Source organism: Brassica oleracea, chromosome C4 (assembly GCF_000695525.1).
Source record: "Brassica oleracea var. oleracea cultivar TO1000 chromosome C4, BOL, whole genome shotgun sequence".
Classification (NCBI taxonomy): domain Eukaryota; kingdom Viridiplantae; phylum Streptophyta; class Magnoliopsida; order Brassicales; family Brassicaceae; genus Brassica; species Brassica oleracea.
This window is the reverse complement of record NC_027751.1, coordinates 26,578,808-26,589,782: the sequence shown is the minus strand read 5'-3', so window position 1 is coordinate 26,589,782 and position 10,975 is coordinate 26,578,808.

Genomic DNA, 10,975 nt, shown 5'->3' with positions numbered 1-10,975 from the left:
ATCTACTCCATTAATTCATTCGTGAAGAATTAGAAACTTTAACTTCAAATTCTTGTTCATAATTAACTAATTGAGCATGGATCCCGATCTATTTGGATAATTAAAACCACTAGTATAATCATACGAAATCATAATAGATTAGTATTTTGATTTAAAGAATTAGAAAATCTAGTAAAACTTGGTACGAACAAAACAATATAACTATGTATAGTTATGTATAACTATAATCGTACAACCTATATAACTAAGTAAAACTTTACTAGCAAAACTGTATAACGAGGTAAAAAATTTACTGGATAAACTGTATAACTTGGTATAACTATATTGGTAAAACTGTATAACTTGGTAAAATTTTATGGTTAAACCGTGCAACTTATTTTAACTTGATTGTTAATCATTTTGATTTTTATAGGAGGCGACGAGTTCTTTCACAAACATACATTTTGATCATGAAAGATACTATAATAAACCTGGAGATGGTCATGAATGGATTCCAAACGCATGTAGTTTGTATGCTAGCGGATAGGATATGCAGAAAGATGACCATAAATCCATGTACAAAGGCTGAATTTGAGTTATATTTCATTGTTAGTAAAATCTAAGAAGCAATTGAAGAAGCATAACAACAGCTTAAGGTGACTGAGTCAGTGGAAGATGTTATTCGAGATAGAGACAATGTAGGTATTGTTTTGAATAATGTTATTCGAGATAAAGACAATGTAGGTATTGTTTTGAATAACTTGGAGAGCATGGATAACCTTGTGGCAATGCTGATATATTTGAATATGTTGAGCTTCCACATGTTGTACATTAAATTCGATGTGTGATGGAATTGGAAGATGGTATGCGTATTGAGATCGGTTAAGGGTTTCTAAATAAAGAAAATGTGAAAGAATTAGTTGATTGAGCATCACACCATAACTATTTGGAATTATTATTTTGAACTGTAGATATGTGTGAGCTCCGAATATTAAGAATTCTGATTTATTTCAATTAAAACATAAAGTGCATACTTGCTCTTAAAAAAGTTTAACTTCGAGAACCAGAAGGATATGCACACCACGATTAATTGCATCTATTTTTCAAGATGATTCTTCAAGATGATCTAAGTAAAACTTAGTAAAGCTGATAAAATACAAAAAAAAAATTAAAAATACAAAATTCTAAACTTGTTTGGTTATTTACAAGTATTATGCTTATTATTTGTTTGTATTTTTCTGATTTAAATTCAAAATAATTATAGTCAAAATTGTCATCACTCAGCTGTGTACTATTTATAATAGAGCAAATACCTTGTTGTTTTATGCCTTTTTTCTTTGTATTGACATTGTGACATTACAAAACTTATATATACGACGAAATTAATTCTATTACAACATGATTTGATGAGAAATGATTGTAGGAAACTAAATATAAGTGGTATAACTATAATATAAGTTTTAGAGTACAATAAAACTAAAAAAAAAATGTCAAAAATATAAAAGTAAAACTTTGAAGATTTTTGTAAAACTACAAACTTGGTAAAACTTCGACCCCAAAAATGCTGTAAAAAAATTTCCCGCCCAAATTTCTGAAATTTTCCCTTCCAAAATTCTATTTTTTCCAGACCCATAAACGAAGTCGGTAACTATAATTGTCTTAATTTTTAGGATTTTATCATTTCTACTATCTTCTCAATCCTCTCAACCCATTTTCTCTCATCTCAGTTTCCCTTTTCCATCTTTCTTCACCTAATGGGCAATCTTCAGATTCTTTTCCAAAAAATGGTGGTCAATCAAGAGTCAAAACTCTAAGGCCATTTATTAAGTGCTAATGCAGCGGCAATGATATCATCAGAAGTTCTATAAATCTTATCCAAATCCTTATCGCCAATACTATTGATGTCTCTGTTTGGTTTCTCAAACGACCGTGCGGGAGAAAAATATTAATAGTTGTCTTATTCCTACTGTCATAGTATTTTGAGATTTTGGTTGTACAATTAATCATAACTTCTATCAAATTAATTCAGTGACGAACTTTTTAAGTTTTTGAAGTTTAACAAATGAAAAACAAAAACTTTGACATGACAAAGTTTACCAAATTATACAAACAGATAATACTTAACCAATGTTATCCTAAGTTACACCAAGTTCTACGAACATAAATAACAAACCAAGTAACATAAACACAAACAACAAAGTTAGTGGCTACTATGAAGACTGAGAAACCCTATAATGCAAGAAAAATAATGATAGTTCTATGATGTCTTATATCTAGCAGTTAAAGAATTTAGATGTATAACTAATCAAAACTTGTATAACCTTAATGGAATGTAAAGTTTTCCAAGTTTTAACAAATTTACACAAACAGAAATATGAAACTTTGACAAATTTTTACCGAGTTAAACAAACACAAAACAAAGTAATCTCAAAATCTACAAAGTGACAAAAAAAAATGGAAAACTTTCGCAAAGTTTTACCGAGTTACACAAATATAAATAACAAAGTTTTTACCAAGTTACCAAGTTACAAAAACAAAAATGGTTGAGAATGATTGATTTTTTTTTCTTTGTCACTTGTATTGGTTGCCGATGGTTGATTTTTTCTTCATTGCTTTTTTCTCGCTTTGCTGATCCTCATGATATTTTTCCACTATCACTTCTACCATGTTTATCTCCTACACGTTTATACACACTATATTTTCATCTCTCCACTACCTAAACCACCATCCTTTTTACTTTGTTCTATGTCTCTACCATCAGAGGTCAGATGGTTTCATTTTCGTTCTTTGAAAGCAGCACTTCATAGAAAAATGTAACTATCAAATTAAGTCATCATCATAAAATTCACAAAGTATTACTAAATTATACAATCTAAACTAGTTAAATTTTTACTAAGTTGTACAAAGTTTTTTAGTTTTATCAAGTTTTACTAAGTTATACCATTCAGGGTTCTTTTTTCTTCTCTTTCGATGGTTAATTCGTGATTTGTTATTTCGTTATTTTTTCTGGAGAAAAGTTTGATTTGTCTTTTATTTGAAGATTATTCTTTCTCATGTGATAAAAAGATGAAAGAAAACAAGATTGATTTGTTTCGGTGAAGAAATAGAAAGAATGCGTAAAACTTAAAAATACTTAGTTATGTCTAGATTTATATGTCTGGATCCAAGTTTAACGGGTGAGTATGGTTTGGGTGTGGATAATCCGTCTGGTAAATTTTTAAATAAATAGTTTTCGCCTGGTTTGTAGGTCTTTTAATAATTTTCGTGATTTAAATAAATATTAAATTAAAAAGGAAAAAGGAGAGGAGTATCTGAGAATTTTGTTTTTCCAATTAAGAGCACTACAACAATTGATTCATCCTTATTGGGCCTTACCGGTAATTATTATTTACTGTAAAAACCTATTATCTATCTTATTAAAGTAGAAGTACTTTAAATTTTTGGTTGGCAACATAGATAGCAATTAAAAAAATATAGTGTTGTTTGGAAACATAGATAACAATATATTAAAGAAAAAAAGTAATGGGTTTATATTATCAAGAAAAATTGGAAATTCATTATATTATGAAAACTATATATATGAGCCAACTTTAACATATACGAAAAATGGCTGGCTCAATCTAATTATCTAAAAACATCTTTGTCTAAAATAATCATAAAACAAAATTTAAATTTTATATACATATTTTAAATCAAAATATTAATTTAAAATTGATTTATATTAAAAATTGATTCAAAAATATACATTCAAAAATTGATTTTACTAAAAAAAAAATTTATAACCATTATAAAAATGTTTTAAATATATTTAAGAAAAATTTAATACAAAGCAATTTCAAACACCAACATAAATTATGATTTTTATATTTCATATAAGTTTTTAAAATATAATATATATGATTATTTATATGACGATACGCATAAAATACTATTAATTATATGATTACTTATATGATGGTAGGTAAAAAGCATGATTAATTATATGATGACACATATATGATATTTAATAGTGACATGAAAAAATAAATAACAACGTATTTTTGCAATATTATATCATCTATCTTATTAAAGTAGAAGTACTGTAGGGAATGTTTGGAAACAAGAATAACATAACTGAAATGAAATATAATGTTGTTTGAAAATATGGATAGCAGTATATTAAAAAAAGGAAAAATCGCATTTTAAACTCTGAGAGTGTCACATTCTCGCACTTTAAACACTGAATGTTTTTTACTAGCACTTTAAACCTTGAAACTGGCGTTGTTATCATAACAAACCTTGTTTACCAAGCCAACTAGGTGACATGTACTCTTCATTTTGTGATGACGTCTCGTTTTTTTTTTTTTTTTTTTTTTTTTTAAAAATAAAAAAATAAAAAACATTGAAATTTCGAAAAAATTCGAAAAAATTCGATTTTTTTGAAAATCTCAAAAAATATAAAAATTCAAAAATTATAAAGATAACATTTCAATATTAAAAATAAAATAATTTTTTAAAAAAAATTGAACCAATTATAAACCAATAAATATATATAATATAATAACTTGAATGGTGATACTAGATTCTGTTTTTTTGGTTTTTATTTTTTTTAATTTTTTATTTATTAATACTTAACTTATTAAATTTTTGTGAAACTAGAAAAAATCTCATAAACCACTTAAAATATTTTTGACCTTAACTAAAATATTGTAAGTTAGTTTGAAATATAATTAAAAGATATAGAGGTATGCCTTTAGATTTGTATATGTTAGGTTTTGGTATGCGTTGAGCTTTAACTAAAATATATGTTACTTATCTAAAAAGCTCAACGCATACCAAAACCTAACATATACAAATCTAAAGGCATACCTCTCTATCTCTTAATTATATTTCAAACTAACTTACCATATTTTAGTTAAGGTCAAAAACATTTTAACTGGTTTATGAGATTTTTACTATAATTTTGAAAATTTAACAAGTTAAGTATTAATAAATCAAAAAATTTTAAAAAATTTAAGTATTAATAAATCAAAAAATTTTAAAAAATCAAAAACCAAAAAACAGAATCTAGAATCACCATTCAAGTTATTATATTATATATATTTATTGGTTTATAATTGGATTAATTTTTAAAAATATTTATTTTATTTTTATTTTGAAATGTTTTTTATATTGTTTTTGAATTTTTACATTTTTTCCATTTTTTCATATTTTTTCGAATTTTCTATGTATTTTATTTTTTATTTTAAAAAAAAAATCTGACACGTCAACACAAAATGAACAGTACAGGTCACGTAGTTGACTTGGAGGTTTGTTATAATAAAAATGTCACTTTCAAGGTTGAAAGTGCTAGTTAAAAACGTTCAGTGTTTAAAGTGCTAAAATGTGACACTCTCAAAGTTTAAAATGCGATTTTCCCTTAAAAAATGGGCATATGTTATTAAAAAAAATTGAAATCCATTATATTTTTACAAAATATTTGTTTGGATCAGATTTAAAATATACAAAACTAACCCAATCTTTTTCTTTTTTTGTGCAACTGGTCCAATCTAATTAACTAAAAATATTTTGTCTAAATTAATCATTAAACAAAATTCAAAACAAAAATTGATTCAAAAATATACATGTATTCAAAAATTGTTTTTTACTAATGTATTTTCCAATAACCATTATAAAATTGTTTTCAATATATATAAAAAATACAATACAAAGGAACCAATAAATTGAGTAAACCTTCTTTCTAATTTTTTTTATGGACCACCGAAATAGAATTAGATATACAATACTAGAAATAGCTATAATATTTGAGTTACAATATCAAATAAAAAATAATACAAAAAAATTAATATATGAATGTATTAGTATTCATTTATTCGTATTACAAATACAATAATAGTCAAACAATAATATATAATGGGGCCATAATTTTTAAAATCCAACAATTACCAATTAGTTATGAATTTATAATGTTCTTACAAATTAAATCAAACACCAGTGCGTACGTACGGATCAAGATCTAGTTATGTATTATGCCAACCACTTCAGGGTTTTCATCCTTTAATGTGTTAAACTTGTAGAAATGGAGGGAGATTGAAGAAGAGAAAGAAAATTAAAGGATGAAAGTTGTCCAAGAAAAAAAAAAGAAATTAAAGGATTTAACCTCGATTATGTTCATTACAATGATTTTTTTCTTTTTTTGTGAACAATCAATCTTATTAAAGTAGAAGTGTCTTTAAGAATTATTTGGAAACAAGGATAGCAATAAAAAAAAGAATATAATATTGTTAAGAAACATGTATAGCAGTATATTAAGAAAAAATGGGGAAAATCGCATTTTAAACACTGAAAGTGTCAATTTCTAGCACTTTAAACACTGAAGTTTTTTTACGAGCACTTTAAACCTTCAAATTGACATTTTTATCATAATAAACCTCCAAAGACGTTTTCTTGTTCAAAACAAAATTTTAAAAAATCTAGAAATTCAAAAAACATAAAAATTAAAATTAAAATTTCAAACTTAAAAATAAAGTAAAATATTAAAAAATTAAAAAATAAAATCTAAAATTAAAATGTCAAATTTAAAAAAAAAATTTTTTTTTTTTTTTAAATTCTAAAATGAGATCTAAAATTAAAACTTCAAACTTAAAAATTAAAATTGTAAGAAACAATTATAAATATTTAACCAAAAAATTATATTTATTTTAAAATTCAATCCAATTAAAGTGACTGTCACTTATGATGATATCAAAACTTGCCTCCATCAAAAACAATATATCAAAACTTGCTGCCATCAAAAATGTTTTTTTTTTTATAATCCGAATATTCAGACACCTTACATAGCCCGACTAGCATCTAAGTACACTTCGCAGAAAGGGGCCGCCAATTTCACCCCATGTTAATTGATGGTGACCACACGCATGGCTAATAATTGTCTCAAATAGATTATATTGAGTTTTGTTCCAAAAAGATTTTCTTAGAAAGAAAATGACCAAAAATGTTTCATTAAAGATGCAAAAAACTCTTATGCTCTAAATATATAAATACAAATAAATAAAGAAAAATTTTAAATTATTATTTTTAAAATATTTTAGATCTTATTTTAGAATTTTTTTAAAAATTTTATTTTCGTTTTTAAATTTGATATTTTAATTTTAGATCTTCTTTTTGAATTTTTAATATTTTATTTTATTTTATTTTTAAGTTTGAAATTTAAATATTTATGTTTTTTGAAATTTTAATTTTTTTTAATTTTGTTTTGAATTTTTATAATTTTTTCCAATTTCATTCGAATTTTTCTGTATTTTTACATATTTTTATTTTATTTTTATTTTTAAGAAAAAAAAAGAAACCGACACGTCATTATTTTAACCTGTAAAATGAACAGTATCGATTGTCTATGAACTGGAAAACTTCGTTGGAGGTTGATTATGATAAAAATGTCACTTTGAAGGTTTAAAGTGCTAGTCAAAAAAACTTCAGTGTTTAAAGTGCTAGAAATTGACACTCTCAGTGTTTAAAATGCGATTTTCTCGAAATAAAAATTGGAAGTCCATTATATTATATTACAAAGTAATGGGCTTATGTTATTAAGAAAAATTGGAAGTCCATTATACTATATTCCAAAATAATGGGCTTATGTTACTTAATATACATATTTCAAATCAAAATAATAATTTAAAATTAATTTATATCAAAATTTCATTCAAAAATATGCATATATTCAAAAATTGAACTTTACTAAAATATTTTCCAATAAAAATTATAAAAAAAAGTTTTCAATACATATAAGAAAAATACAATACAAAGCCCAATTTCAAACACCAACTTAAATTATTGGTTTTATATTTCACATTAAAATTTTAAAATGTAATATAATTATTTATATGATGGTACATATAAAATACCACTAATTATATTATTATTTATATGATGACACATATACGCCATTCGTTTCAAAATGTTACATATTTTAGATTTTTTACACATTTTAATAAAACATATTAAATTTGTATATTTTTTCAGATTATCTTTTCCCATAATTTTAAGCAAATAAAAATTCAATAAGAATTATGTTTTTTTAAGTTTGCAATTAGTTAATAAAACATGCATTGAAAATGAAAAATAGAACTTTTTGAAACAATTTTTTTCTCTAGAATATGTAACTTTATGAAATGGAGGGAGTATGATATATAATAGTGACTAGGGTTGGGCGTTCGGATACCCATTCAGGTTCAGTTTGGGTCTCTTTGGGCTTTGGGTTTTCGTGGTTCGGATAGTTGCGGGTTCGGTTTGGATTGAAATAACATATTTAAATTATTTTTAAAATTTTAAAATGGGAAATTGCCAAAAATACCATTTTCAAAGTACCCCTTTTCATGTTTACACTAACCACTTTTACCCTCATCTTTAATGAAGGGTAAAATACATTTATAACCTTTTTGATTAACTTTGATAAAAAAAAACATATGGTTAACTAATCTTAACTTAAAACATCAATTCTAAACTCTAAATCATCAACTCTAAACCCTAAACAATGAAACATCAACTCTAAACCCTAAACTCTGAAACATCAACTCTAAAAAAGTACCACTTTTCATGTTTACACTAACCACTTTTACCCTCATCTTTAATGAAGGGTAAAATACATTTATAACCTTTTTGATTAACTTTGATAAAAAAAAACATATGGTTAACTAATCTTAACTTAAAACATCAATTCTAAACTCTAAATCATCAACTCTAAACCCTAAACCCTGAAACATCAACTCTAAACCCTAAACCCTAAACCTTCAGATCAAAATCCTAAAACATCAACTCTAAACCCTAAACGTAAACCTTATATTTTTCTGAAATTCGAACCCTAAATCCTAAACCTTCAAATCTAAACCCTAAAACATCAACTCTAAACCCTAAACGTAAACCTAAACCCTAAATTTTCAAATCTAAACCGTAAAACATCAATTCTAGGGTTTTAGGGTTTAGGGTTTAGGTTTAGGATTTATGATTTAGGGTTTAGGGTTTATGATTTAGGATTTAGGGTTTAGGGTTTAGAGTTGAAGGTTTAGGGTTTAGGGTTTAGAGTTGATGTTTTAGGGTTTAGGGTTAATTTTTAGGGTTTAGGGTTTAGAGTTTACTTTTTAGGGTTTAGGGTTTAGGGTTTAGTGTTGATAGTTTAGGGTTTAGTGTTGATGGTTTAGGGTTTAGAGTTGAAGTTTTGAGTTTAGGGTTTAGAGTTGATGTTTTAGGGTTTAGGGTTAATTTTTAGGGTTTAGGGTTTAGAGTTTACTTTTTAGGGTTTAGGGTTTAGGGTTTAGTGTTGATAGTTTAGGGTTTAGTGTTGATGGTTTAGGGTTTAGAGTTGAAGTTTTGAGTTTAGGGTTTAGAGTTGATGTTTTAGGGTTTAGGGTTAATTTTTAGGGTTTAGGGTTTAGAGTTTACTTTTTAGGGTTTAGGGTTTAGGGTTTAGTGTTGATAGTTTAGGGTTTAGTGTTGATGGTTTAGGGTTTAGAGTTGAAGTTTTGAGTTTAGGGTTTAGAGTTGATGTTTTAGCATTTAGAGTTGAAGGTTTAGGGTTTGGGGTTTAGAGTTGATGTTTCAAAGTTTAGAGTTGACGCTTTAGGGTTTAGGGTTTAAAGTTGATGTTTCGGGGTTTAGAGATTAGAGTTGATATTTCAGGGTTTAGGGTTTATTTGAAAAAAATATAGGGTTTAGGATTGTTGGTTTAGGGTTTAGGGTTCGTATTTAAAAAAAAAAAATAGAGTTTAAGACTGATGGTTTAGGGTTTAGAGTTGAGTTTTAGGGTTTAGGTTTTGAATTTCGAAATAGTATAATTTAGAAAAAAATTAAAAAATTATTTTTATTTTTTTAGATTTTTATTTATTTAAATATTTATTTATTATATATATAAAGAACATGGGCATAAGAGTCTTTTGCCACTTAATGAAGAAGATATTTTTTAAAATGTTCATTTAGTGGTGGTATAAATGAAAAATGGTAGCATGAAAGTGGTAAACATGTAATTTCCCCTTTTAAAATTCACTATATTGTTTAAATTTCTCAAAATCTATAAACAAATTAATATATTTCATATAAATTTGAATAACATATGTCACAGTACCTAAACTTAACATATAAATTGGTTTGGTTTAAATATTTGGATAGAGAATCAATAATTTTTTAAAATATTTTTGGTGTTTTGAATATATTTTAACTATTTTAGATATTTACTTTTGACTATTTGTATATATTTTCAAATATTTAAACCAATTTAAAAGTATCATATATATTCTGGATCTTTTTATATACATTAAATCTAAAAATAATTAATATATACATAAATATATAAATCTATTTCATATACATTCGGATACCCAAAATATTTTGGTTTGGATCGGATTAGGTTTCATTTCTCTAAATAGCAAAATTTTGAGTAATTCAGATATTTGATCAATTCCGGTTTGAGTTTGATACTATTTTTCCGGATCGGGATCGGTTAGGTTCTTCAGATTTGGGTTTTTTTCAATCTTAAATAATGAAATGAAAAATAAATAGCAACATATTTTGAAAAATACATCCGCGCAAGCGCGCGGTTCAAAATCTAGCTTTCTAATTAGTCAAAGACTAAACTTGTTTTTCCAAGAATACTGTAGATGGTAATAGCAAATAGGAGGTCACCTAGACTTGGGCCTCATCTAAGCCCTTCAGAAAGTCTAGTAAGCAATGCTAATTTATTTATTTGTTTAACGAATGTGTTTATAATTAAGTAGATGTCTTCCTGCACCATGTGCAATAAAAAAATTTTAACAGATAAATATAAATTATATTTTAAAATAAAATTTTAATAATATTGTAAATTTTATTTTCCGTATCAATATTTTAATATAAATTTGATTTAATTAAATATAAAAATTATATTTAAGAATATGCATGTATATATTTGAAATTATAATCTTAGATAGGTTTTTCTATCAATTTATTTTAATTAAATATATTAAATAAATTTGTAAAAGTTGCATAA